We start from the raw sequence: 22,126 nt of genomic DNA on the forward strand, positions 1-22,126 counted from the left end.
GTGGGTGTGGGTGTGTGTGTGTGTGTGTGTGTGTGTGTCCATCTGTCTGTCAACACTCACATCTGTTTACTGCATCACTGCATTTTCATTCAAATTTACATATAGTAAAGTAGCTATCTATTTATAAAAAGTTACCTTGCAGTGCTACTTCTACCATGAAAATGAATTTTGTTGGTATGAATGTGTTTAGTTTGATTCAGTGAAGTTAAATAGTATTTCTGGCTTGAATAAGGTCTATCTATCTATCTATCTATCTATCTAGCTATCTATCTATCTATCTATCTATCTATCTATCTAAATATCTATCTATCATTCTATCTATCATTCTGTCTATCGTTCTATCTATCGTTCTATCTATCTATCGTTCTATCTATCTATCGTTCTATCTATCTATCTATCTATCTATTGTGTGTTTTATTTTTTGAATTTATAAATGAAATGTTATATTACATTTTATTTTTTATATTATACAGAGTACAAAGCTGTCACTTGGGTGCTATCTTAAGATGTAAAAAACTAAAAAGGTACTAATATGTACACTTTAGGTACTAATATGTACTTTTAAAATACTACAGTAATATGCACCATTTATGGGTAAATTCTGTACAATGATGTACCTTTTAGCTTTTTTACTGAGTACTGCCCCAGTGACAGCTTTGTACTTTTTTTCTGATAGTGGTGTGTGCATGTATTCTTGTTAATGTGTGTTTTTAAGATGAACCAAGCTATAGTTGTTCAGTCTGTATTTTTAGCTGTATATTAACAGCAGGTGTTGTTTACATTTCCATCCTGAAACAGACAGACAGGTTGAGTGACACAGGTCTGATCTGTCTCATGATTAAACCTGAGAGTGTTTGTTTGAGAGTAAAAGCGCACATCCACACTCATAAACACATGCATTCTCGCAGACATGTTTTCCAGTTATTTTTGTAAAGAATATATCATAATTTTTGAATATATATATATTTTTATTATTTTTTTTTTTTTGCTTTTTGGCCCTGGCAGTTGGTCATTATTCACGCTCAGGCAGTACTGCAGAGAAAACAGAGCCTTCCGGAACAGCCCACAGTCCTTCCCATGGCAAGCTGGACAGGACCGTTCTTGTTTGGACCCGTGACAGTTCAGAGAAAGGCCATAGAAGTTTTGGGGTCCATTGACAATAAAGCGACAGTGAGATCCTTCTTTTTAAAGGTGCCTGTTTGTCCCGTAGAAAGTTTATCTGAAATCAGTGTATTGTTTATTTGTATTTTTATTTATTTTTTGCTAACTTCTAAATGGTATCTAACTAAAACAGCCATAGTGTTCATCAAAATACCATATAGGGATCCCTCAGTCATGCAAATCCTGGAAATAGTAAGATCCTAAAATTGGGATTTCCAAAACTGGAAAACTAAATAACACATTTGTTTATGGACCAATTCTCACTATTAACTAGTAGTTTATTAGCATGCACATTACTAGCATATCAGCTGATTATTAAAGCACATGTAAATGCCTTATTCTGCATGACCATATTTCAGATCCCATAACCCTGCCCCATACCTAAACTTAACAACTACTGTACCTTACTAATTATTAATAAGCAGCAAATTAGGAGTTTAGGCAAAACTTGTAGTTGATAGTTATAGTGAGAATTGGCCCCTAAACTATATATAATTGTAAAATAAAAAAAAACTTTTTTTAGGTACATTTTGGAAAATTATAGTATATTATACTATATGTATTGTACAAACTATATAGCCTACTATATCCAGTAATCAAGTATGACTGGAAAAAAGCATAGAAAAATTGTGGAAATTGAATGGGATAGAATTATGTTTTGTTACTGCTACTTTCCTTCAAAATAAAAAAGAGAGAAAAAAGTTTTACAATTATATTTTATTGGAAGCCATAGTAAACATGTAAGCGAATGAATGAATGGAAATGTCTTTATTGGAGAGAGTGTTGAGTCAAACGAGGAGAGCTGACAATGTGAGCTGTTATATTTAGCGCTGCACTCTGAATATTGCAAAACAGCCCTGTTACCATAGCAACATGAACACAGCAGAGCTGTCCTGTTATGCACGCACAAACACACACATCACAAATCGCGGCGTCATGCACCTGTCAATCTGATTGTGTTCGGATGTTGAACTGAAAGCTCTGATTGGTTCTCACATTTTTGATAACGTCATCAAAGCACATTTGCTCTGCTGCGCGCCTGCGTTTGTTATCTAACATTCCACCATCTCTCTCTCCTCTTCCCTGTGGAGCCCAACCACTTCCAAACTTGGCCAGTCCTGCGCTGACTGTTTCCATGGAAACATATTCACTCATGGCAGGACTACAGTGAAAGGAAAAAAGCTGGCACTGCGACTGTGTGTGTGTGTGTGTGTGTGTGTGTATGTGTGTGTGTGCATTCCCATTACTTGGGATGGTCGGCCCTCTCCGCTTGACTGCGTCTCACACAAACAGAAATTCATCCTCCTTCACACATTTACCTTTTAAAGTGGGATGGAACAAACTACTATGAAGTGTTTTTCTGATATCTGATTGGTGAATACATGCAAGGAAGAAAATGAGAAAGTGTGAAGACTTCTTTTATTGTAAAAATTCAGAATTTTTTTGTTTAGCGTTAAGTTGGGGTTAAGTTATTGTATTTATAAGTAGCTGTATATGAAAATAACACAAGTCTATAGAATGTCTTCATTAGGTTCGTAAATGTGTGTGTTTGTATACATCAGGTTTTGCCATCATTGATGGACTGAATAGGATAGTAAAACCTAAAATCACTTACAATGCTGTCTTCAGTTTGATTCGATTTACAAATGTATGAGTTGATTCTTTTAATGAATCATTCAGAAAGACTCACAAACGCTGGAGGAACCAGTTTGAATCATTCAGATGAATCCTTCTCTAAATAAACTGACTGAATCTATTAAAGCAGCTATTGATTCAGATGGATTCATTCGGTGAAGGATTCAGCATATGACTCACTTACTAAATGCATGTTATATCAAAAGCCTTGTGAAAAATAAATACACTTTAGCATACTTTTAATATAATTTATAATATACTGAAAAAACATGCTTAAGTGTGTACAGTTTACAGTAATTGCATGTTACAATTACAGTTTTAATTTATATTAAATGCAGTTAGTTGCTCTTAAAAGTGCAAAGTGACCCACTTAGTAGGACTTGAGTACATCTTTGTATTTAATTTCATAATTATTTGGTTAAAGTGTACTGCCGAATGTACTGACAAGCATTTATGGTAAACTAAAATATCCTTTAGTGTCATATTGAAACTTGCATGTCATGTATGTTAATATATTAATAATTACACATTTGTAATGACGAAGTTGCAATTTAGTACATTTAAAATATTTAACCTATATTTCAATTAGCACACTACAGTTAAAATTATAATCAAATACTTTACTTAAGTCAACACATGTAAAATAAATGTACTTCTTTAAGTGCACTTATTTAAAAGTATACTTAAGTTTGTTAAGAAACATAGTCATGAACGTGGAAAAAGTACAAAAGTTAGTTTTTGCTTTTAAATATATATTTTAGTCAAAAAAACATTTTTATTCTCCCTTTCTAGGTTTCTCCTGGCATGTAAAATCGATGAAAGCAGTGATTTCATGCTGTCTGTCAGATTGCTAGACTGACGCTATGATTAGCATGCATCTTTAGCAGTGCACCTGACAGGCCACAGCGGGCGGCTATCTGTGCTAATCACTGTGATCAGACCACACACACACACACACACACAAGGCCTTGCTGAAACTGTAGAATAGCATAGTGACCTCGTTTTACAATTGTGATTGGCTAGTAGTGATGTAAGACGTTGCATAAGAGCCTATAATGTGACCAGGTTGCTCCCTTTGAAAACTGGAGAGAGTCGAGCATTCACAGGGACAAGTCAGCATGCAGTTTGGTTATATATTTGTGTAAGCATGTGTGTGTGTGTGTGTGTGTGTACCTGGTATTTATCACGTTATGAGGACCAAATGTCCCCACAAGGATAGTAATACTAGTAAATGTTGACCTATAAAAACAAACCTGTGTGTGTGTGTGTGTGTGTGTGCATGTTAAATCTTGTATGTGTGTTAATTTGATTAGATCGTCGTCTTAAATGAGCTGTGTTTTTAGATGCAGGCTGATGTCTGGAGTTCCCGGAACATTGAAGTTGTGCTGATTTTGTTGCTGTTTGGCTTGGTTATCGAGTGTTTATTGTGTGTATTAGCGTCTGTTATATGACATCAGTCTGTCTGTGGTGGACTTGTTAAGGTCAGTGGTGTTTTTAAGGTGGACTTTTGTTGATCAGTGGCGTTTGTGGGGGATTTTTAGGTTATTGATGTTTGAAGTGGGTTTATTTTGCTCTGTCACTTGAGTTTTCTTTTTGTCAGTGCTGTTTGTGCTTGGTCAAATATAATATGCCATTTTAATTTAAAGTATGTACATTTAATATAATATTTTATAACATATTTAAAAATCTTTTAATTTATTTATATTATATTTTTTAAATATATAATTAATTGAATCCATTTATTTAAATGTAATTAATTTTAAGCGTTCCTGTGGCTCAGTGGTAGAGCATTGCGTTAGCAGCGCAAAAGGTCATGGGTTCACATTTCTGTGATGTAAAGCTGAATTTTCAGCACAATTACTGCAGTCTTCAGTGTCACATGATCATTCAGAAATCATTCTACTATTTATTATTATCATCAAACTTGAAAGAAGTTGTGCTGTTTGTGTGTGTGTGTGTGTGTGTGTGTGTGTGTGTGTGTGTGTAAACCATGACACCTTTTTCAAAGGAACAACATTTATTTGAAAAATAATAATTATAAAATCTTTACTGTCACTTTTGTGCAATGTAATGCATCCTTACTGAATAAAAGTATTAGTTTTTCCCAAAAAAAAAAAACACACATTTGAATGAGAGTCTCTCTTTTCTTTACAAATCCTCTTTTTGTGCTTCTAATCCGTAAACGGCGTTTTGTTTTGTTTTGTCTCCGCGTTCGTCACTAATCACGCAACGCCTACGTCTTACATCATCCGCCGGAACGACTTCCACGTATGACAGTCAGCGGAAGGGAGAAAGAAAGTGTTTATTACGTTTGAAATATGGATATTTATCTTACAAAAATGCATGGATTCACTACAGGACTAATCACGCAACGTCGATGTTTTACGTCATCCGCCGGAACGGCTTCCGCGTATGTCAGTCAGCGGAAGTGAGAACTTCTGCTACTGTGAAGGAGCGAGGAGACATAGGGGAATCCGTGAAGAAAGTCTTTATTTACAACAAGGCACGCACACGTAGCAGAGGGTATACACAAACAATACCAGACGCTAGACACTGAGAAACACAGGGCTTAAGAACTTAGAACCAAACGAGACACACCTGGAATAAATCACATCATAAACATAGGAAACACCTGGGAACAATGAACATAATCAGACATGGGAGAAACTAGATCATGGGGCATGTGGGGAAGGAAAACACAAGACACGGAACAAAACACAACAAAGTCAGGAGCACAGGACTGACACATTGTGATTAACCAATCAGATTTGAAGAACCAGTTTATAGTTTTTGTGAAGTTTAGGCTTACAATCAGAGTTTGGTGCTTGTACATCAGTGTCATTCATCTATAATTTCCTCTGATTTTAGAGATTACTCATGGTTAAGGTTAGGTTTAGGTGTAGGGATATGGTCAAGACTACATTTTTTGATTAAAATGTTGTTCCAGGGTCAACAAAATATGTTGACCTAGGAACACATCTAACTCAGCAAAAACAGGACGTGCTGCGCCCTCTATAGGACCAGTGACTAGTCGACGTCAAGCTTAAAGCGTCATGGCAGAGCATTGAAGTCGACTAGTCGATTAGTCGGTGCAACCCCTAATATATATATTACACTTTTAAATTAAATTAAAATAAAATACAATAAAATTAAATAAATAAATACATAAACTAAATTAATTATTTTAAATATAATTTGGGTTACAAACATAAGACAGTAAAATATATGAAATAATTTTAAATAAGCATTGTCCAGTTAGTCTCTGGTGGAACATGTCGTAACTACACCATCTGGTCCCATCTTTCTCTATTGGTAGACATTCAAAAGTAGTGGTATATTCTGCTGTGATGCTCATAGATAGCTTTATATAGGTATTATAGACCTTCTTGATGGGAACACACAATACCTTCAAATGGCATAATTTCCTGAGAATATCTCGAAGACATCTGTCATATTTCTTTTAAATAATTTATTAATCTTCAGTACAAACAAAAATCAAGCCAAACAGCGGATGATTTGTTCATGTAGCTTTCAATGCCAACTCAAAAATCGCATTCACATGTGGGAATAATTGCATGAATGAATGAATGAATGAACGGGTGTCATTAAACAGGTGGCTGAATGAATGGGGAGATGATGTGTAATGATTTGTAATAATAAATGCAGTGCACCGAGTGCAGACTAGCTCACATCATCATTCTGTCTGTCTGTCTCATTTCAACTGTTATAGTCGCTTGTTCTGCCTGTTTCCTTTCATTTTTCACACTCACTGTACTGTTTCTTTCTAGAGTTTGATACTTTTGCTGAAAATGTCGTTGATCTAAACTTGACTATCATGTTCTTCTCGCTGTTTGTTGTTGTTCTGATTTGTGTGCCGTTTTCTGATTTCTGTTTTTCTCCTCGATGCATGCTAGTCTCACAAGCGACTTTCCAAAGTAAGCATTTCTCTCTTCTGTTCTGTAGTCACTCAGTCTCTCACTCTGTGTATCTGTATTCCTGCTCCAGTGGCCGTTCTGTAGTCTGTTTCAGTGTTATTGATGTGTCTTGTCTGACTCTGTCTGTTTGTGTGAATGCAAGTGTGTGTCCAAGTGTTTGTTTAAACAAATACACGCATAGACTAATTTCTCTCATTAGCAGGCATATTTGTCACTTATGATTCTGCATAATAGTATGATAATAGGTTAAAGAGATAAAGTAAGACATGTTTGACTTAGGGCTGCATGATGATTGTTAAACTGATTACTTCAAAAAAAAAAAAACATCAGAATTATTGTACTTTACATAAGCACCAATCATGAGAATGCCAACTCATATGCAGGATCATCTAGTTTATTATATGTGACCCTGGAGCACAAAAGCAGTCTTAAGTCGCTGGGGTATGTTTGTAGCAATAGCCAACAATACATTGTATGTGTCAAAATTACAGATTTTTCTTTTATGCCAAAAATCATTAGGATATTAAGTAAAGATCATGTTCCATGAAGATATTTTGTAATTTTCCTACCGTAAATATATCAAAACTTTGTTTTTGATTAGTAATATGCATTGCTAAGGACTTCATTTGGACAACTTTAAAGGCGATTTTCTCAATATTTAGATTTTTTTGCACCCTCAGATTCCAGGTTTTCAAATAGTTGTATCATTAAACCATGTATTAAACCATACATCAATGGAAAGCTTATTAATTCAGCTTTCAGATGATGTATAAATCTCAATTTTGAAAAATTGACACTTAAGACTGGTTTTGTGGTCCATGGTCACATATTTGTCATATGCATTAACCCACGCTATATTATGAAAACTAGTAAAACCTTTAGAAAATTAAAGTGAAATTCCTAATTCCAAATTCTGTTGTTTTATTATTATTATTATTTTTTTTTCATTAAAACAAGAAAAAAGACTTTGTATTGTGGCACAGAGGTTGCTTAAGTGCATTTATTCAGCAACCACAATCGCAAACAACATAGTCAAGACTGACGCTTGCATTTATTATAGATTGTCACTGAGACAATGTGCGCACAGATTTAGTTGCAAAAAGTTGTCAGGTTGGGAATATTAAGCCACACTTGAGAAGAAAATGTATCCATTTAAGAGAAAAGCTCTTATTGGGGGATTTAAACACTTGACATCTGGCAACCCCAAGCATGAATGCTCATGGAGGTTTGTTACCAATTACCAAAGATAATGGAAATGTCAAACGGAAAAAAAAGGCCACTTTCGAAGATGATTAAGAGAAGAAGAAATCGTGGTTATTAGTCATGCAGCTATAATTTGACTGGTCGTGTGATTTCACCATGAGAGGACCAGCCTCATGTATATGAAACAGATTTTACTAGGTGATTTTGCTACACTGATATGATTATTCATCGTTTGTAACTGCATACATTTATTTGAATTAAACATTTGACCTGCAGGCTTTTAGCAGTTTTAGTCTATGTGCCTTTTCATTGATCACATCAGAGTGCCGTGTGATGAATCGGCTGGATAACCGACTGTAGTAGTCCCATGAGTCCCGTCTTTCCAGACAGATGATGATTTATCTCTGTTGATTTCCAACAGAGGGAATTCCCAACCCAGGAATTGCCTGACTATGCTTCCTGTAATCAATAAAGTATTAATCAATAATGTAATAAAAGAGTGCGTATATCTTTAAATTATTAATCAATGCCATGCAAAACAGAGCATAAGGCTTCCTTTATTTCTTTCTCTGTGAAGCACATGAGATCAACAGAGCTTGCAGTTAACATGTTGCTATGCTAATGTCTTGAAGACTAGACAAAAATATAGCACCTGCAAGCCTACATTAAATATGCATTTTAAGTAGTTTTAATTCAAATTATTTGTAGATTGGATTTAGTTAGGATACTTAAATGAATTTGTTTGGCATATATTGATGATTTATGGCATTTTTCTCAACTCTACCATATTGGATTGGATTGCATTGGATTTATTTATTATAGACATTGCTCTTGACTCCATTTATTTATTTACTTATTTAGCAATAAAGCCTTGTAATTAGGCTAAAATAATGCATATTACAATACTTCAAAATGTTACTGCCTCTTTGGAGCACAGGAGTGTTTAAAAGGCTTTTAGGTAGGCAGCTTATTAGGTTTTTGGTAGTAAAGCATGCTAGCAACACCAAGGTAATGGGTTCGATTTCTAGAACACACATGCATTCTAAGTCACATTGGATAACAGAATTTTGGATGCATTAAATGAGCTTCCAGTTTCTCCTTGTTTTTGTTTTTTTTCATTCTGTTTTGTTTTTTTTCATTCTGTTTTCATTGCTTTACAGTATGACAGATTAAACCTGATTAAAGTAAGCATTTCATGTTGTTCTTCATTTGACCCCTGACCCTTAAACTAAGGCTATCTTAAGTGTTAGTTCATACATGTAGCACCCCTCAACTATTCTTCCAATCCTTTCCTCACCTGTCTCTCTCTCTCTCTCGCTCTGTCCACATGTACACACGAGAGACCTGTCTCACACCTCTCTTGAGTTTAGATCAGATTAGCCTACATTAAACCATCCAATCCCTGAGCCTTGATGGAATAGACCAGTATGTGTGTTAGCAGGTCTGTGTGAGTTGATCTATAGGCTTTAAAGGGTCATGAACGAGACACAACTAGAGCTCTGTGCTAGCTAATCTGTCAAAGTAGCACACACACACACACACACACAGCGTGTTTGGGATAGTAGGCTAATTGAATGGCTTATCGGCTGACACACACTTCTTGTCGTTTTGTCTGCTCACTTTAACCTAGACTATAAAACAAGGGAGCCCATTATGTGTCGTACCTCTTCAAACTAATATAGCATAAGAGTTTGTCCCCGCCTTAAGTTATTTGCCTTAAGTTTCTTTTCATTTAGGTGGTGGTCTGTAGTAAAGAAGATATGTTTATGTTAATCAAGATAAGTTTATCACTATAATGCAGACTGTTTTTGTTCTATCTCACACTAGCTTTTCTGTTGACATTGAATTTTTTTTCCATGTCTTCCTGAGTTGTTTACTAGGCCTGTAATCATGCCTTCAATAACCCCATGCAATGATTTCAATTAATGCAAATTTATGTCCTGTGTTGATGTGCATCCGTGTACAAGCAGGAAGCTTGGGTGGGATATATCAAAGGGTTTGTCCTTTTAGTTCACGAGAAATAAAATCACATTGCAAGATATGTCATAATTCTGAGAAATAAAGTCAATCTGTGAAATGTCATAATTACAAGAAATAAAGTCACTTTGCACAGATATAAAGTCATAGTTACGAGAAATAAAGTCACTTTGCTATTTATGTCAATTATAAGAAATGAAGTCACATTGTGGGATATAATGTCATAATTATGAGAAATAAAATCACATGACAATTTACAGTATAATGCCATAATTACAAGAAAAAGTCATTGCGAGATGAAAAGTGACACTTTGCGGTATAAAATCACAGCGATGAAAGATAAAAGTCACTTTGCAAAATAGAAAATTCATAATTACAAGAAATAAAGTCACTTTAAAATATGTAATGTCTTAATTACAAGAAATAAAGTCACTGCACAGATATAAAGTCATAGTTACGAGAAATAAAGTCACATAAGTATATAATTTCATATTTAAGATAGATTATGAGAAAGGTCAAATTGTGAGATCTAATGTTATAATTAGGAGAAATAAAGTTATATGATGATATGTAATGTCTTTATTACAAGAAATAAAGTCATTCTGCGAAATATAACATCATAATTATGAGAAATAAAGCAACATTGCAATATACAATGCTATAATTACAAGAAATAAAGTCACATTGCAATATATAATGTCATGACTGCGAGAAATAAAGTCACATTGAGAAATGTAATGTCATTATTATGAGAAATAAAGTCACATTGCGAGATATAACGTCATAATTACGAGAAACAGTTTTAAGGGTCTTTTCAAGGGAATTTTTGGCCTGAGTGAAACAACATTCAGGCTCATCTAGACTGAGCTAGACTGTGTTGGGTTATAAATAGAGCGGTAGTGATGTCAGTTCACCCCTGTACACAAACACCCCCTTAAAAGTGTCTTTAAGTTTCTATTTTGGTTTATGCAAGTGTGAATTTGTCTTTTTCCCATGACGTATCAGCTTTGAAACTGCTCATTTAACCATCTATCTTTGTTTCACACTATTTGTGGAACGAACAAATGATGTATGCGTGTGTAATTATCAGGTGAAGGTAAATGTCAGTCTAGGAGACTTTACCAGCTGCCACATGACAGGCCCTCGGCCAACCCTCATAGTCTGTAAATATACACTCGCTGTGAGGGGCATATGCAAATAATGTTCTTCATAGCCACTGTTTTGCTCTCCTTAATATAGTCATTTTCTTTTCCTTCTCTTTCAGAAAAGCCAGAGCTGGTACAACGTAAGTCACACTTTATATTAATTAGTGTGTGTGTGTGTGTGTGTGTGTATGTGTACGTGTATGTGTACGTGTTTAATTTAGTTATTGTTTATAATAGGCATTATGTTTGGAATTTTTAAGTATGTAATTACTTGTGTATTTGTGTGTCAGATGTGAACATTGACGTGTCTGGTCATCAAACAGTAGAATTCTTCTGTTGTTTTACTGTAATGATTTACAGATTTGTTGCTCTTTCCTCTGACATTCATCAGTTTGACTGCAAATATTATCCGACTCATGATCTTGTTATCAATTTCCTCATATTTTACGCCTGTGTGTCAACGTGACTGATAACAACCATCTGCTTTCTTCACATTGTTGTGTATCACAGAGTGTCAGAATTTGAATATAATCTTACATGTTTTGGCATTCTCTAAAAAAAGAATGCCAAATTAAAATTGCATATGAATATTTGAATATATATTACATGGAACTCTGAGGTGCATGCCTAAAATAACTATATTATCATGGTCATGTTTTATACTTTAAATACTTCAGGCTATATATTTAATGTTGTATAATTAATTATCATTATAGCAATACAAATAAGATTTTCTCTTCAAGTGTTGAATTCTATTTAGACCATTAGCCACAAGAGAGCGTCGTTTTACACTAATCTTTCAATCACTTTTCATTCCACAATATCTTCCCACAATATCTCCATCAATCTTTGCTTTCTTTTTCTGTCTGTGTTTTCTTTTTTCTTTTTCTTTTTGTCTGCCCCTCTCTTCTCTCTCTCCTTCACTCTTTCTCTTTAGCATGAGAGACAGCACATTCTCAGAGTAAGCATGGTTTTACTCTCCACGTTCTGTGCCCTCTCACACCAGTCCTTCCTCAAACGTTCAGTATGAGGACTGAAATGAGTCTTGAAGGCTTCTGTTGTTCTAATGATGGCTTTGGCATGTGTGTGATCATCTAATGATGTAATCGTAGCACCATGAACTTTACTAAACCGAATGCAAAAACAGGATGCATGGCATTAATACCCCTTTGTGAAAAAGAAGTACACGTTAGCATACTTTTAAAAAGAGTACTACAGAAAACAAATTATATACTTTAAAGAATATATACTGTATAAGTGTGAACTGAATGTAATGTTTTCACACATTTACAATTAAATGAAAAGGAAATGTTATATAATTTATATAACTACACTTACACCTACACTTGAGTAGGATTTCAGTACATCTTTATATGTAATTTCATTATTACTTCTCATGCCTTTGAAATATGGTTAAAGTGTTACTGCTGAATGTACTGACAAACATTTATGGTGCAATAAAATATACTTTAATGTCATTTCTATTGAAAAACATGTCACATATTTAAAATATTTGTAAATACACCTTTCTAACGATGAAGTTGCAATTTAGTACTTTTAAAATATATTAAATTTAAAATGTAGCATCGAGTAACACATTACAGTTAAAATGGACAAGTTCTTTACACGTGCTTTATTATGCTAATCAACACAATAAAATAAGCATACTTCTTTAAATATTTTAATCTGACATTATTACAAAGTGCCCTTATAAAAACTAAATTTAAAACTGTACTTAAGTGTTAAAAACATAGCAGTCATTAAAGTGTACTCTAAGTACACTTAGTTTGAAGTACACTTTTATTTTAGTAATCTTATATTATCGGCAAGTACAATTTTTTTTTAAATGTAGTTTTAAGATTTGAAATACAAGTGCACATTCATTACAATTAAGCACACTTCTTTTTCACAAGGGCCTGCATGGCAGCAGCATTGAAGAGTCGCAGTAAATAGACTTTGCATCTTTTTGATTGGCTCTGGTTCTCAGCGGTGTGATGTGATTGGTTGATTGCACTGCATCTGCACGGATGTGAGTTGTTTGATGCATACTAAATGCATACTGGGCAGGATCTCACACAGTGGTGTTGATGTTATATTTATACAGTATGTTTAGAACATTTCTTGATGCTCTGTCTGTGGAGGGTTTGTATGGGCAGTGATGATCTCCCATTGCCCTGAGAGCTCTGTGATTACATCTCAACCGTCATCATGTGAGTTCTGAGCCCGACTGACCACCGGAGTGAATGTCGGCTGCTGTACTGTGTTGCAGTTAGGCTCCGGGAAGTTTGGTTTACGAGAGAGTGCTGATTATTAACAGCATCTGACTCTTTATAGGAGCAAAGCTTGTATGAATTAGCTTATTATAAGGCAGCAATTTCACAACACATCGTTAGTTTCAATAAACAAAGAGTATGAATAGGAAGAGACCCAGAGCAGATATGTCACACAAAGGCCTGCTCTGTCTTTTCATTGTATGGCTGTTATCAGCACACATTTTTGCTGCGTCCTTGTCATCTAAATGATTCAAAGTTTTCTACAGAAATCAGCTCATCAGTATAGTTTTTGGGTTTAGTTTAAACTGTTTGGTTACCAACATTCGAAATTTCTTCTTATGTGAAAAACTTTGGGTTGATATCTATTTAGGTTTGAACCCCAGTGGAAGTTAAATCAAAGTTGGGGAGGTCTCATACGTGTACTAAATCAATACATGGTTCTTAGTCTAAATGGCAGCGTACATGTGCAAAAATAATTTTAAATTTTATATTTTTCAAAAATGTTTTTAGTAACTGCAAAATCAGTCAGAGTATATACTTTCACCGGACACTCAAATAATGAAAAATGCTTGTGAACTAAAGCACTTTTTGTTATGATAATTATTAACAAACATCAATATTGACATTTTTTATGACTTTAGATATGACACATACAGAATTTAACATACCAGCTTTAGTGAATTTTAAAGATTTTTAAAAGGATAGTTCACCAAAAATGTTTGTCATCGTTTATTCACCCTCTTGTCGTTCCAAATCTGTATGACTTTCTTTCTTTTGTAGAACATAAAAGAATATATTTTTAAAAATGTCTTCATTTTTTGGTCCATACACTGGAAGTCAATGGTCATCAAAACTGTTTGGTTATCTGTTTGGTAAGATCCTTCAAAATATATTATTCTGTGTTCAGCAAAAGAAAGAAACTCATACATATTTGGAACGACATGAGGGTGAGTAAATGATGACAGAACTTTCATTTTTGGGTGAACTATCCCTTTAAGGTGGACTTTTGGCTAAATAAAAAACAATTTGTGTTGCAAGAGACTAACCTCAACAGATCGCGCCCCAAAAGCTTATGTATATTTCGCACACTAGACATTAGCTGCGTTTCCATTACCCTTCAAATTGCGCAAATTGTAATTGCGAATTGAAAATACGCCTAATGGAAACGTGTAAATTTCGCAAAAACGCCCATATATCGCAAAAAAAGTTTTTACGCTCGCATGAGGTGGTTTTTCAGGCAATTCGAAAAAGGAATATTTCGCAAAACTGCAATGGAAACGTTTTTTTTTTCACATTAACAGGTCACATGGCGTACGTAAAAAGTCATATGATCATTCCTCAATGTACTACAACCTCCAAGAAACACTTCATATGTGGCTGCTCTCAAGTATAAGGGGCTTTCCCTGCCATTAATGCTTAGACCAGGGTTCCTTAATTAGTTTTCGCCGAGGGCCGAATTCTGCCAACAATACCAAGCCAAGGGCCACTGACCTATATATATATATATATATATATATTTACACTGCACACGTCTGCGGTGCGTTACGACTCCGAAAAGGCCACCGGAGCTGATCACGGCCACTCTAGTCAACGCTTGTGTTACCAGTCATGCCACGGCACGTCCCAGAAACTGCTCTCCGTGCTGCTTCTATCAAGATACACGCATACGCCTCCTTCGATTAAATATAATGGCTAGCCAAAATCCGTTGCCATGACTTATCGCGAGAGGAAAAAAATTACTTTTTAGTCGCATAACATCGGTTAATGGAAACACCGTCATACTTTTTTATCGACATTTATAAAATATCGCCAAAGTTTTGCGCAAATCTATAATGGAAACGCGCCTAATTGTCTCACTTGTCACTGTGACATTAGAAAACAAAGGGATCCCCTGATGACATTATTGCAGTCGTCACACCCACTCCTGGTACCAGCCACCGGCGTCTCTCATTATTTACTCTTTTAGTTAATAAGTAACTGACTTTACATACTCATCAGCAGGAGTAAACACACTCACACACACCCAGCTCTACATAAATCAGCAGGACAGATAGAGCTGTTGTGCTCCGCAGTATCTGCTGAGGTTTCTGCTGGTCTGGATCTGCTCTGGAATGTTCCTGAGTATCTGCTTCTCCATTGAGAGCAACTATCCATTCGCCTTTATGGATATTTATGCATAAGCGCTGAAGAGGGCATACTTTTGGGTCGGAGTTGTCGCTTGCACAAGCAGAATTCCATTCTTAGCATTATGACTGCTGCAGATCATGTGTCAGTCTTTGTTCTTGGTTATCTTTAGGCACAAATGAGAGGGAGCGAGTGAGTGTCGTTTGGGGTTGAGAGATGCAAGTGTGAATTCTACATTGGAAAGCGTAAATTATTAAAAAGAGGACCTAAGAACCCAAGGATTTGGTGCAGAGTGTTTCCGGATGGTCTTTATTTGTCGTCGTGGTCCGTTTCAGACCTGTAGAAGATCTTTCTTCTCTGAAGTCTGACAAGACTGAATGCAGAAAACAAGAAAAACTCAAGGAATAAGAAGAATTATGTCTTTGGTGGACTAAACTCCAAGAAGAACAATCTTTAAAAGCCAACAACCAACCTGTTATGGAGATATTAGCGGCCATTGCTTACTGAGGTAACGATTATAACTTGTGGAAGTAACTTTCTGTTCCTTCTTCATCGACTCCTCAGGCTCTTTCGAGGCTCTATATTTGTCATCGTGGTCCGATTCACACCGGCAGAAGACTATCTTTTGTTCTCTAAAGTCGAACAACAACAGCTGCTGAATGCAGAAAGCAAACACAAACTTTGGGGACCAAGAAGAATCACATCTTTGATGGACTAAACTCCAAGGAGAACGTTCTTTGAAAGCCACCAACCAACCTGTAATGGAGATATTAGTGTCCACTGCATACTGAGGTAACAATTGATAATTGCTTGTGGATCAACCCTACAGACATGCTCTTTAGATGCTCTTTATTTGTTGTCGTAGTCCGTTTCAAACTTGTAGAAGACTATTTCTTCTCTGAAATCTAATAAGAAATGCAGAAAACAAGCACAAACTTTATGGAATAAGAAGAATCACGTCTTTGATGGACTAAATTTCAAGAAGAACGATCTTTGAAAGCCACCATCCAACCTTTAATGGAAATATTGGTGGCCATTGCATACTGAAGTAGCTATTAATAATCACTTGCGGAAGTAACTTACTGTTCCTTCTTCATCAACCCTCCAGTCACGCTCTTTATTGGTTGTCATGCTCCATTTCAAACCTGTAGAAGATAAGTTTTTCTTCTCTGAAGTCTAACAAGAACAGCAGGTGAATGTAGAAAACAAACACAAATTCTGAGGACTAAGATGAATCACATCTTTGATGGACTAAACTCCAAGAAGAACGTTCTGTGAAAGCCAACAACCAAACTGTAATAGAGATATTGGTGGCCATTGCATACTAAGGTAACGATTAACTTGTGGAAGTCACAGTGTTCTCAGTCTGAAGAAGCATAAAGAATCAAGACGGACACACATACCCACTCTTTCCCAGCACAAACGGTGGGAAACTGGAACAAACAGCAGCATAATAAAGTATCTGTCTGCAGAGGTTACTAAAGGCCACTTGCGTTGAGTGTGTTTTTGCACTGGAATCATGTGGCACTAGTCAGGAGAGCCCAGCACTCACACCCTGATAGATGTCACACCCTGATGAACATCTGCGATAGCGTAGACTTACCTTGAAGGAGTGAGAGAACCTACAGACCCACCCTTGTCAAAAATATCACCAGGATCTGGCAGTCTGAGCGGAGTGTCGTCGATGAACTGATTGATCCGCTGGCTGTAGTAAGAGACATGCACAGAGACATGGATTCATCACTTGACTCTCAGGACGACTGGGAGACTCTTATGGAGCTGGAGGAGGCTTTGTTGGGCTGGTTAATTCAGGGTTCAGACTGGGACCAGAACTGGCAGTGGGGCCCGCGGGACGACCCGTACCAGGATGAGGACATACCTACCGTGAGTCTGTATAAAGATTCAACAAAAGAGTATATGACTAGTTTAGGGTATACTGTTGATAATAATAGGCCAATGTTCAACAAAATGAATGAAAATTATATAAATATAAAAAACTAATGTTTATATATACAGTATAGAGTGTGTGTCTGCATATACACATAGAATTTTTTACTTTTCAGTTTTCACCCCAGTTCTTATAGCTGTAATATAAATTTATTGTATATTTTATTTCATTTATTTACTCATTTAAATTTGGTAGGAATGAGTAAAAACATACAATTAAAATGTTGACACTGAAGTGTCTGAAGTGTATTCATAATATGCTTAAATACAATAATTTCATATTTGTAGGAATATAATATAATATAATATAATATAATATAATATTACATAGAGAGTATGTTTAAGTTGATGGATGGGTGTGTGCATTGTGTAGATGATAAAACGAGGACATGATAAACCAAGGAATTATTATATTATATTATATTATAATAACTCATAAATTCTGTTTTGAAAATATAAGCATAATATATAAAATTGTGTGTATAACAGACAAAATACACTTCACTCAAATTGTAATGCTTTTTTATTTATGCTTATTTATATATATATATTTTTTTTTTTTTTTTTGCTTTTTCTAATATTGTAAAAATGTGTTTAAAAATATTCAATATTGACAGTGTCAGTACAGTCTGTACAAATATATGTTAAATTCATATTTTTGAAACAGAATTCAGTGGTTAAATAATATAAATTCTGTATAATTCTAAAGGTATTTATGATCATTTGTTGTTTGTTTTTTTATCTCACTTCCATGGCAACAGTGTATCACGTTCAGTTTTGTGAATAAGGAAACATTTATATGGTTGATCTTAAGACACCTCGAGATTCAAGTTGAAGTGACTGTCCTGTCTTTTCTCAGAGCATTTGTCTTTAAAGGCTGTTTACGCGCCGCTGTTACTGATGCCAGGTGTATTTTCACTCATTAGCAGGAGTGAAGAGTGCATTTGTGAATGAGAAGCAGTGTGACTCTACAGTGGGAATGAGCTCATTGTGGTTCATCTCGCGCTGCTGCATGGCAGAACTAAAGCAGCATTTGACTGATGATCCGCTGTGAGAGTGGAAATGCTCTTAATGCACACTCTTTCTGAGAGTGGATGGATGTGTGAGTATGCGTGTGCTTCTCATCTACTGATTTTTGTGTTTTGTAGGTCCTCAGTCCCACATACAAGCAGCGTAATGAAGACTTCAGGAAGCTCTTCAAGCAGTTACCGGACACAGAGCGCCTTATTGTGGGTAAGAGCTCTCATATATTAAGCTCTTTATTTATAGTAAGTAAACTACTGTCAATTACCTAATAAAATGATTTAGTTTTATCTTAAGTGAAAATTCTACTTGAATATATTAAAGGGGTCATATGACGTTGCTAAAAAAGAACATTATTTTGTGTATTAGGTGTAACGAAATGTGTTATGCGGTTTAAGGTTCAGAAAACACATTATTTTCCACATACTGTACATTATTGTTTCTCCTCTATGCCCCGCCTTTCTGAAACACGTCAATTTTTACAAAGCTCATCGTTCTGAAAAGCGAGGTGTGCTCTGATTGGCCAGCTATCTAGTGCGTTGTGATTGGCCGAATTCCTCAAGCGTGTGACGGGAATGTTACGCCCCTTACTATATTGTGATGCCGTGTCCGGCCGGAGCGACGAGACAAAAACATTAAAACCCATTATAAATAGGGTTGGGTATCGATTGGGTTTTTTACGATACCGGTGCCAAATCGATACTTTTAAAAAGGTACCGGTGCCTAAATGGTGCCTGAACCGATACCTTAAAAAAAAGAGCCACAAAAAAAACGATGGATAACATTAAAAAACATTAAAAATATTTAAAATAAATATACATAGCATTCACATGCTCCTTGGATGCTCTCATTTCCCGAGTTGTGCTTCCCTTACTCTAAGGCTAATAAATGTATTTCACGATCTGGGTCATTATTTAATACAAAACCATATTTAATACAAAACCACACAAAATGTTTCTACTGTATCTGTCAATCACTCTGATATTTAGTTAACGTGCTGTCTGTCACTGTCTTTAATCAGTTCTGTGAATGACTGTATGGTATGCCACATGCACTGTAATATGTTTTATATTACATTTTCAAATGAAAAGAGCAACATGATCGTTTTATAAAGTATGCGTTCATATGTGTTAAGGGCTAGATTTTCGCTGGAGGAAACAGCTGTGGTGTGATGAGCGGTGAACGCAGAGAAAACTTTACAGTAACGTTAGATTGGAAACCGATTGCTCCCTCATAACCTTTTGTAAACTGTATTTATGCCAAAGAACTGCATAGATACAGATATTATAACAATCTATTGATAAACACACACCTTGCGTCCTCTGTTTCTGTTTGAGTCCGCTCGCGCTGCGCCGCCGCGGTCTGCGGATTGAAGAGTGCGCTGAAAGACAGGAAGGAGACGAGGTCTCCCTAATTACCCTAATTATAAACGAGGCATTTGTTGCATCCAGTGGGGACATAATTACTGATTATAATGACTTATACTGTCTTTTTACGCGTTGCATCGCACCGCATAAACATAAAACCATGTCTGCATTTGTGATCGGAGAAACGACAAATAACAAGCCCTACTCTACACTCTTATCTATTCACGAACAGCTTGTAACAGGAAAAGTTGAAATCGCATCATATGACCCCTTTAATATATATATACAACTTTAAATTTATACTTTATATTTATCATTTAAAAACAAATTATAATTCATTAACAAGTGAAATTATAATTAAAATTAACTATATTTAATAGTTAATTTAGAATTGCATTAAATGCTTAAACGGTTTAAAGGTACTTCATTTTATGTGATTTTCTCCTTTTATTTAGAACTTGATGAATGCAAACTAAAATATTAGAAAACAAAATTATTCAATTGAAAGATGTAACAGGAGGGACATCTTTTGACCTTGTCCTGTCATTGGCAGACTACTCATGCGCTCTCCAGCGGGACATTCTCCTGCAGGGCCGCCTCTACCTCTCTGAAAACTGGATCTGTTTTTACAGCAACATCTTTCGCTGGGAGACACTGGTATGATTTACTGTAACTCAGACTTTTGGAGCTACAGCCTCCAGAGAGATTGGAGAAGAGCTGAGTTTTTGTCGTTGCGTTTCATGCAGCTTACAGTTCGGCTGAAAGATATCTGCTCCATGACGAAAGAGAAAACCGCGCGTCTGATTCCCAATGCCATACAGGTGTGCACGGACACTGAGAAGGTGAGAGTCTTTCAGATGACACAGCACATTAACACAGAGGTTGTTTCTTGATGTTCATCTCCTGCTTTGCTCTTCCCTTCAGCACTTTTTCACATCATTTGGTGCGAGAGACAGGACTTACATGATGATGTTCAGACTTTGGCAGAATGCACTGCTGGACAAGGTATGAGCACAGTATATGAGTATATACAGTATATAAAGTTTAAGTTAAGGCCAGTTCACAACAAGAAAGATAACTATAACAATAACTGTATTAGCATCCACACAGCACATTATTATAAGCGCACTGCAGTTTTGTCATCTGCTGCTTTAAATGCTCAAGCTGTTTAAAGCAGGATGAATTCTGATTGGCTGTCAGTGGTTACACTGTTCATCAGCTGGAAGAAATTGTTTAAAAATTGACTGCATCTTCGTTTTTTCCCTTTCTTCTTGCGACTGTAAAAGTCTTGTCTGTCTTTTGTCCATGTGATAACGTTTTGTAATTGTGAGTGTGAGACTGTCTGAAAATAAAGTTATCGTATCGTCATTGTTATCGTTATAGCTGTGCTGAATACTTTTATTATAACCAACAAAATGTAAACATGATGTAATTCATTGTGCAGTGTAGACCATTTTTTTGTGCTATTTTAACAGGATATTTTGCAAGAGAGCAGAGTTCAGTCTGTGAGTTTGCACTGAACTGAAGTGATTGACAACTTTAGTGATTATTAAGAGAAAGCGCTATTTGCTTTTGAATCCGAAACTGTGGTGATTGACAGCAATAACCACCTCAATGACTGATACCAAAAAGAAAAACATGCAAACATTGGTACTGTATGCCAATTGTTCTGTGTAATGTGTTTCTTTGGTCTTAATATTATTCATAAAATTAAGACCAAAGAAATACATTAGAATCACTTTGTCTTTTTGTAATTTGGTCAAAGTTGCATGCTGTTTTAATGTATTATTTACATTTAATTATTGGTGTCATTAATAATTAATTGATGAAGTCCACTTATATTATCCTGCATGCTTAAAATTTGCATGTTTTTCTTTTCTTTCTGTAGGTTATCTCCATCATTTTCATTTTACTTTTAGTATAAAATTATAATAACATGCATATTTTTACTTTTTTTTATTTTAAGAAGAAACCAAACCGATGTATAGTTGACATTTGAGGCTTAATGCTATATAGAACAACTCTAAATGTTTTTCAGGAAGAGTGTTTTCAACTTTTCATATAAAAATGTGGCATGCAGTTGTTTCTAAAGCTATTCAAAACCTCTTTCAATGTAAACTGTGATAATCATAATTAATAATCGCAATTACAATTCCAAAGGAATAATCAACAATTATGATTTTTATCATAATCATGCAGCCCTACCTTAAATGGACAGGTTTGGACATGTTTATGCAAATGACTAACCTCGGGCACGCAGTCACTCATTTTCCCAAAATTCATCAGAACATTAATAACAATTACAAAACTTTAGAATTAGGTTAAGAACCAATTCA

At 35.4% G+C, this 22,126-nt stretch overlaps 1 pseudogene; it reads left to right on the plus strand.

The window, feature by feature from the left end:
• LOC107692521 (GRAM domain-containing protein 1B-like) overlaps positions 1 to 22,126 on the plus strand; it is a 32,147-nt pseudogene that overhangs the window by 581 nt on the left and 9,440 nt on the right.

This window comes from Sinocyclocheilus anshuiensis, unplaced genomic scaffold (genome assembly GCF_001515605.1).
Source record: "Sinocyclocheilus anshuiensis isolate Anshui unplaced genomic scaffold, SAMN03320099.WGS_v1.1 scaffold1082, whole genome shotgun sequence".
Lineage (NCBI taxonomy): Eukaryota > Metazoa > Chordata > Actinopteri > Cypriniformes > Cyprinidae > Sinocyclocheilus > Sinocyclocheilus anshuiensis.